The 8,411-nt window shown below is 48.4% G+C and overlaps 1 long non-coding RNA gene across 1 annotated transcript; it reads left to right on the top strand.

Moving 5' to 3' along the window:
* The first annotated feature begins 1,266 nt into the window (after nt 1-1,266).
* On the top strand, nt 1,267-3,352 carry LOC127587492 (uncharacterized). Its single transcript, XR_007958786.1, has 3 exons — nt 1,267-1,374; nt 1,476-1,525; nt 3,144-3,352. It is a non-coding gene; the product is annotated as an uncharacterized LOC127587492 (long non-coding RNA).
* The last annotated feature ends 5,059 nt before the right edge of the window (nt 3,353-8,411 follow it).

Below are 8,411 nucleotides of genomic sequence, written 5' to 3'. Positions count from 1 at the left end.
CTATTTGCGGTGACCTCAAACGTTAGAAAAATATCAAACACAAACCGAGTAACTGGTGTACCTCATGTGTTTCTTTCTATAAGACGCTTGAACTGACCTCTCATACGATAGATGAACTCGTGATCTCTCAGTCCACCTCGTGGTGGCCCTTGCACCTCATTTGTCTCCCTGCACTGCACTTTCCCTGTAACTGTAACACTTTATTCTGCATTTTTCCCTTTTGTACTATCTCGGTGTAGTTATATATGGAATGATCTGTCTGGATAAGACGCAAACAAAAAATTTTCACTGCATCTCGGTACACGTGAAAATAATAAACTAATTACCAATTACCATAAGTTCCATAATTTATTGTATTAAACGATTAACAAGTCAGCGTTTCGTAAAACCCCAGGCACAAGGATTGTAAAGGAAGTTTTGGTGACCATTCCGATCATTTTCTGTGACACCCCCTCACCTCTGACAGTCCCCAATCTCGTGCCCGTTATTGTCCATTTCAGGTCTCGGGATATCCTCCTTCAGATTTCCTTCCCTTTATATCCCTCCATCTTATTCACTCGGACGTCAGACTCCCTTTGATTTTTTGTGGTCAATTAGTTACCAGCAAGCCTTTGGGGTCTGTGAGACGGTGGGAACATCTGGTGGAAGCCCACGTGATCACGAGGATACGTGCACACTTCACATAGACGGCACCCGAGGTCGGGATCCAACCCGGGTCCCTGGAGCCATGAGCTACGGTCACAGTAGGATTGGCGAGCGTATTTGATACAGAGCGACACACAGCGAATGTCATTGCCCACCGCCGGAATTATAATCAGAGCCCACCGTCCCCAATCTTGGAGGCAGTCGCGTTGTATTGGACAATAAACCTCGAAAAGCTAGTTAACCTTTTCAGCATTACCCGACTGTCCCAACAGATTAGAAAGAAGAGAGTGGAAAAAGGCCACGCGGAGCCTAAGTACCAGTATGGACTGGTTGGGCCGAATAGCCTGTTCCTATGCCGAGTCGGGAACCATTGGGATAGGTCATTGTTTAGGTCAAAGGGCTGAGTTTTCAGAATGAGAGAGAGATTGGGAAGGATTTCCAGAGCTGTGGGGAAGGGAATCGGGGAAACCGGAGGTGCACAGTTCTTCACATTGACAATTTGCATTTATGCGAAAACTGTTGAGCAACTGGGCCACACAAGCCGGTAAATGGCAGGATGACACTGATGGCAAATTTCTTTCAATGGAAATGTGTTCCTTTGTCCTTCAGACGACCTGCAGACCTGGCTCTGTCATGTAATTTTCGTCGGTCTGGTGCCGACCCTCCTGCTCCTTGTTCTGGGGGCGAGCGCTGTGGCCATCACTAAGGGCAGGAAGAAACGCCAAGCAGGTAACGCGCTGGCCTTAACTCAATGGTAAATTGAAGCTCTCGCCAACTGGCGAAAATTCCCTTTGAAGAGAAACTCACTTTTAAACATTTCCTTCAACCAGGCAATCCTGGCAAAAGCATCAGCTCCTGGAGAAAGAATTCAGAACACGACGTAAGTATGAATAGTCCGGGAAATCTGTTGTCATTCAAAAGGGGAGGGGCTATTCCGGTTGGGGGATGGGAGGGATAAGAAAGGATGAATGGTCTCCTTCTTGTTCAATTAGAAATTTGGCTGGAATCACGTGACTCGTTGATATTGATGAGAATCTTCGTTGCAGTAACTTAAATGTCAGAATTTAACTGCCGGATACAAGTTAAAGCGACTCACACGCAAGGGATTGCTTTGTGTAGGATTCAAGGTCCTACAATAAATTGTAGGAACGACAATAGACAGAATGTAACACCGAAGCTGAGTCCCACGTGATCTTGGGGAGAGCTTTGAATGAGGAGGTGACGGAGCCCAACCGCAGCAAACGCCACGGTTGGTATTAGGCGGAAATCAAGGGGTGACGGGAGGCCGCAGCTGAGGAATGCAGAGATCTTGTGAAGTTTTGGAGCTGGAGAATATTACAGAGAATGGGAGTAGGCAAGGAATGGAGGAGATTTTAGTGGCAGGGAATGAGTTAACAACTGGAGGGGGTAACTGATCGGCAAGGATACAGAGGCTGGGATGGGTTCCACATATAGAGGGGTGTAAGGGCTTGAGGGGTTTACACGGATAGAAACGAGTGTACGGGTTGGAGGGGTTTACACAGATAGGGAAGGGCAGAGAGGCCTGAAGAGGTTAGATGGGGAGGGATAAAGGGATTTGAGGAGTTACAAAGATATGCAGAGGCTAGAGCATTCTATAGAGATATGAGGGTCGAAAGCTCCGAGAGGTTGCTTGAATATGGGTGCTGAAGAAGCTTGTAGAGATAGGGAAAGGTGTTGGGGCCGGAGGGGTTTACAGAAACGGGAAGGGATGTTGGGGCCGGAGGGGGTTACAGAGACAGGGAGGTGTGTAGGGGCCGGAGGGGGTTACAGAGAGAGGGAGGGATGTAGGGGCTGGAGGGGGCTACACAGATGGGGAGGGGTGTATAGAAAGGAGGGGCTTTCAAAAATAGGGAGGCGTGTGGGGGCCGGAGGAGGCTACTGAGATAAAGAAGAGGTAGGGGGCTGGAGGGTTTTGCAGCGATAGGGAGGGTGTGAGGCTGGAGGGGTTACAAAGATGGGAGATGTGCAGGGGCTGGATGGGCTAATGAGACTGGGAAAGAGGAAGGGGCTGGATGGCGTTGAGGGGATGGGGAGAATGTGGGAACTGGAGTGGTTATAGGGACAGGAGAGGTTTAGTGTGCGTCTAAATTTACAGAGACAGTGAGGCGTTCAGGGCTGGAAGGTACTTCAGAGACCGTAAGACGTGCGGGGGCTGTAGGATGTTACAGACGGATTGGGGCGGAAGGTTGTGCGAGATTGCAGAGTGCGGAGGCTGAATGCTGCCAAGATCGGGGGGTGGTGGTGGTGGGGGGGAGTGGGGGCACAGGAGGAGGTTCAGGGTCCGCAAGAGACCTGTCGGTTGTTGGTTGCAATCAGTGAGAGTGAAGCGGAATGAAACTCTTTCACCGATAACGCCATGTTCCTTTGACCTGGGATTAACGCGTTGCCGAGTTCCCCTTTGTTGTAACCTGGTCCCGTCTGACGGCGAAGGATGGTGTGGGGAGGGGAGTAACCGTTCTCTTGTCGTTGGCTCACAGACCTACGCTCAGCTGGCGATTGGTAACAACTGATATCGAAAGGCAGGGCGAAAGTTCTCCTCCGCGAACATGGAAAGATTCAGTCCTCTCCATCCAAAGCCTCACCCAGAGCTTCCTCAGTAACAGACCATGTGCGGTGGTAATGAGGACCTGTGATTAATCTGCAGATCCCTGTTTGACTGTATACTGTCTGTTGCAATTAAATTGCACTTTTGTCCGAATTACTGCTCAATAAATTATTGTTTGGCATTAAATATCGAATTAATTCTTTGTGCTCTTGAGAGCCGAGATGGCTCCGAGGCGCTTCTCCCTGATTCTCCCTGATCTCCCAACTGACGGAATGAGGGAGGGGCAGGACTGAGGGAGAGCCGTGCTTCCGAGGGGGTAGGATTGAGTCAGGTTCAGTCGGGAATTGAATGGTGTTGTAGAATTAATTGGATTTACACTGATCCGAGGGATTGTATTTGACACCAGTTCTACCGCTGTGAGAATTGACCTTCAGTGATGAAGGAGTGAATCAGCCCCTGTTTCAGGGAGGGACCAAACGCGCTGACAGCAGGAAGCCGCCTGGCCGGTGACCGGAGCTCCTGGTGTCAAACACACAGAGTCACCTCGCTCGTATTGGAGGCGGGTTCCGGGATCCGTGCGCAGGCACAGCACTGGCTGGCCGAGAATCCCAGCAACCTTCGCGCTTGAGGTGGGGAAGGCATTATTGATGCTGAGGCTTTAGTGTTGATCGCTGCCCGCGAAGGTCAGTCATTGACTGACTGGTTGTGTACCCGTCTGGTGGTTCAGCCTAATGAGTCGGAGGCATGGGCCCAAACTCAGTCGTGAATTTATAACCAGTTAGTTAAACACACCCGCCGATTCGTTCACACACACAAATTTCTCTCTCGTCTGCCTTGCCCAGCCTGGACTTTCAGCAGTCTCAGCAGACCACTCTTCTCAGGGGCAACATCTCGTCAACAGCGCCCACAACCCACCAGTGAATAAGAAATGTTAGACTTCCCGTGAACCTGGGGTCTTCCCGACCGGAGTAAATCAGCGAGGGGATGTGTTGCCCTCTCCTGTGTTCCTGCATTCTCCTGATTTGATCACGTTCCGATCGCCAAGATCATCATTAAATACTCATTCCCCCCACTGCCGGCGCACAGTGGCTGCGGTGTGCAAAATGCACTAATGTTACCTGCCGAGCCTACCCGGACTGCTTCTCACAAACCCAAGACCCCTATCCCCAAGAGGTTCAAAGGCAGTCGGCACAGGAGCACTACACTACCTGTCCATTCCCTCTTCGACTCGTACATCACCCTACCTTGGGTATGTATCATTCGTTCCGTCATTGTTAATAGGTCTAAATCCTAGAACCCCTCCTCAACAGTAGCGCGAATGTACCTTCACTGGAAGGACTGCGGCTGGTCATCGGCACCCTCTGGAGGGTAGTTAGGGTCAGGCGATATCGGAAATGGGTTGATTACGCGTGTAAACGTTAACTGATTTAAATTTAACACAATATGAAAGGCATCCAAACCAGTATTCTTCAGACACCCTCCCTGAACATTACCAAATCTTTCCATGTCCTTACAACTGTTTTCCTGCGGTTGACCCCGTGCCGTCACCGGGTGAAAGCCGCACAAAGCGCGGGATGCAGCGGCCCCGGCCGGGAGACTCATCACTCGGTGCAATCGCCACTCACACCGACCCCCGGGAGTGGGGGCAGCACCAGCAGCGCACCGGCTGGAGTCCGGGTGTTGACGGAACCCATCTCTCGGGTGATAAGTGCCTCGGGTTTGCAGTGATGGAATTAGGTTTGACAACTTTTATTCGGAATTGGCTAAAAAAAAAGGCGGTCGGATAGAGGCGGAAAAGAATGACCCTGGTAAGGTCAGAAAATACTGTTACCGGCGAGGAGGGAAGGAACAAGGCTGTCCTCAAGTCACAGGCAAAGCATCCAGCGCGGCTCATTGCCTTCAAAAGTCGATTTACAGCATTTTAAACAGTAATTTCTTCAGGGAATCGGAGCCCTTTCTGTCTGAAGGACCCTTCACTGTGTCTGGTGAAGGGCTTGGTCGGGGAAATCTGAACGGTGCAGGGCGGGGTCGTGAGGCGTACAATGAACTTGGTGTTAGAGTCACATGGAGAAGGCCGCTGGCTCCGAAGAGCCGCAAGTCGGTAACTGAATCACCCCCATTATATCCGAGGAAATGGTTTATCCAGGGAGCCCAATCAAGGAAACACTGAAGGCAAACACGCAGGTGCAGCAGGCAGCAGGTACTTTGACCGACATAGGAAGAAGATTTAAGAGGCAAAGATGTCTTACTGCATTTATATAGGAACCCGTAAGACTGATCCTGCAGCGTTGTGCAGCTCTTGTCTCCTTACCTAAGAAATGATATATTTTCCATCGAGGGATTGCAGCAAAGGTTTTTCCAGACTGTTTTCTGGGATGGCAGGATTGTCATGTGTGAGAGATTAAATCGACCAGGCTCGTATGCGTTGTCATTTAGAAGAGTTAGGAGGGACCTGACTGAAACGGACAAACATCCCAGCGGATGAAACATGCGGAGAAGTTATAAAATCGCACAGAACGGAAACAGGCCTTTCGGCCCGCTGAGTCCATGCCGACCACAAACCACACACTTACACTAATCGGATTTTATTCTCTCCACGTTCCCAGGTTGAAACTAGGGACCGAGATGAGGCGAAATTTCTTCGTTCAAAGGGGCGGGGAGGGGGGGCGAACCCGTGGAACGGAGCACTACATGGGTCTGTGGAAGTCAAGGCGCTGAATATATTTAGGAAGAGATAGATACATTTCTGGACACAAAGGGCGTCCAGTGACACAGGAAACCGTGGGAATATGGTACTGAGATAAAGTATCAGCCATGATAGCACTGAATGGCGGACTCGGCTCTATGGGCCGAATGGGCTGCTCCGGCTCTATCTTTCTATGTTGTCGTGATAATTAATCCCGATGAGAAGTAAGACTCAGATCCTTATAATGTCTAAAAAGTACTGGTTTCTCGAAGAATCTTCAAACCCATTAAGTAGAGGTGATTAATGGCTACTTCAATCGAGGTATTGGAGGAGGTGATAGGATGGAGAACTTCCTGTGCTGGGGAGAGAGGGAGTCCAGAACAAGGGGGAAGAATTTCCAATCAGAGCCAAGTTGTTGAGGGATGATGTCAGGAGGCACTTAGCGACACAAAGGGTGGAAGGAAAGCTGGTCTTTTCTCTCCCCTTTATCGTCCAATAAATCGTTGTTGGTGTTGGGTGGGATCAACAGGAAATCCAGTACGGATGTTGTTAGGTGTTTGTTGTGTCTGGATATTAAGGAACATGAGATCAGAGCGGGTAAATAGACGGTACCCACTACGGAAGTGAATAGCGAACAGGGACTGAATTGCCTCTCATTCTCCTCTCAGATTTTTTTTATTCTGGGAGTTGAGGAGAGAGGGCGCAAGTTGGGGTCCGACTGGCGCTCAGCAGTTGTACCATTCAATGTGGGTCGCAAGAGGGCGATGCAGAGCTATGCTGGGATTTCCGGTTGCTGCATTCTGAACAGGAAACCTCCAAAGCACCGGATGTCAGCGGCAAACAAAGAATATTAAAATTGTAAATATGAAGTTGCAGTTAAACATTAAGAGTGCATTCAAAACATAGACAATGGAGTCTGAAGATAACATGCAAATAAATCCTTACAGAACTACCATCTAGGCTTAATTTTTTTCCTGGATTGGCTGATTTCCCACATTTGCCATAATAATTGGACCACAAACTTTCACACTGCACAGAAACTTGGAACAGAACGAGGACTTTCCTCTCGAGCTTTATTCAATGTTAATTTAGATGGCGGCTGATTTGGGGGAATGGCACGGATACAGGAAGGATTGTCGGGCTGAAGGAAGTTACAGATACAGGGAAGGTCGAGTTGGGGAGGATTTCAGTAGGAGGAGGACCGGAGGACACCCCAGAAACAGGGACAGGAGTGTGGCCAGTGAAATTTCGGGGAGAAAGTGGGTGTAGGGGTAGACGTGCCTAAGGTACTTCATGAAGGACTCTCAGCACAAGGCTGAAATATTAAAATCGAGAGGTTCGACTGTCGGTCAGCAAGGTCAGAACTGGAGAGAGGTGAACAGCTTGTGTGTTAGAGTGCTCGCTTCAGTGTTACATTACCTCTTCCTCCTCCTTGCTGGTCTTACGCGACTAGAGTGGAATGAGTCGGCACTAGCTCGGGGCTGGGGGTGCAGGGGGTGAATGCAAGGCCTCATTCTGAGTTGTTAGGCTCTGATTTTATTTTCTGACGTAGAATCTTCCACCTGAAACCTTAACTTTTCACATGTGCTGTTGAAATGCCGAGTGTTTCCAGAATTTTCTGCTTTTATTTGATATTTCCAGAAACTACATTTACTTTTTTTAATCTATAGTTCTATTGTTCCATTGAAGTTATGAATTGGGTATGCACTGCGGGGGTTATTTTACAGATGTCACGGAACAGACGTTGTCCTGACGCTGGTTCCACATCTCTGATCTATAAAGTGTTCAGGGGGCTGAACGATTGAGAAATTCAACAGAGAAAAGCAAGAAGAGACATTCCTCTTCGTCACATATAGGATGGAGTGTAGGGATGAGTGAAGTGGAATCGTTCGATGCACAACTCCCGACCCCTGTCCGTTTCAATTTTTATTGAAAGCTCCTTTACTTTTACTGAAGTTAAAAAGAAACACGCTAAACATCTAAGGAATGCACAATGTGCATCAGTTTCTCTTTTCTGACTTTACGTTATTTGTAAAATATATTTGGACAGAATTTTCAGCACTCTATTTGACCAAGTTACGGCCGTTTGATTTTGCATGGTGTCAGACCGCGATATAACACAATTGAACTGGATTGTTGTGTGAATATTTGACTACTTGGATGACGAGAAGATGTGGATGATAGTAAGTATCCATTTAAAAGTTGGATCCCGCCTCTACAGACTGTAATTCCATCGGCGTTTCTTTCGGGTGAAGAAAAAAAAGCAGAAGAGTGAAATTCAGTGCGTGTTTTGTATATGTCATCGCGGGGGAGAAAGAGAAATTCTCCTGGACCACAAGTCTGGAGTGAATGAGGAACAGATCATTAGCACAAAGAAATGTTGTTGGTGAGATTGACAAGAACGAAAATGTTACATTTCAGGGACTTGTTCATTTGTTTCCTAGGATTTTGAAAAAAAGGATGGCTATGGATGCAGTGAATGTACTGGCTGTCATCTTCATAAACGTTATAGAC

This window comes from Pristis pectinata, chromosome 40 (genome assembly GCF_009764475.1).
Source record: "Pristis pectinata isolate sPriPec2 chromosome 40, sPriPec2.1.pri, whole genome shotgun sequence".
Classification (NCBI taxonomy): Eukaryota; Metazoa; Chordata; class Chondrichthyes; order Rhinopristiformes; family Pristidae; genus Pristis; species Pristis pectinata.
This window is presented reverse-complemented; position numbering and strand designations above follow the sequence as displayed.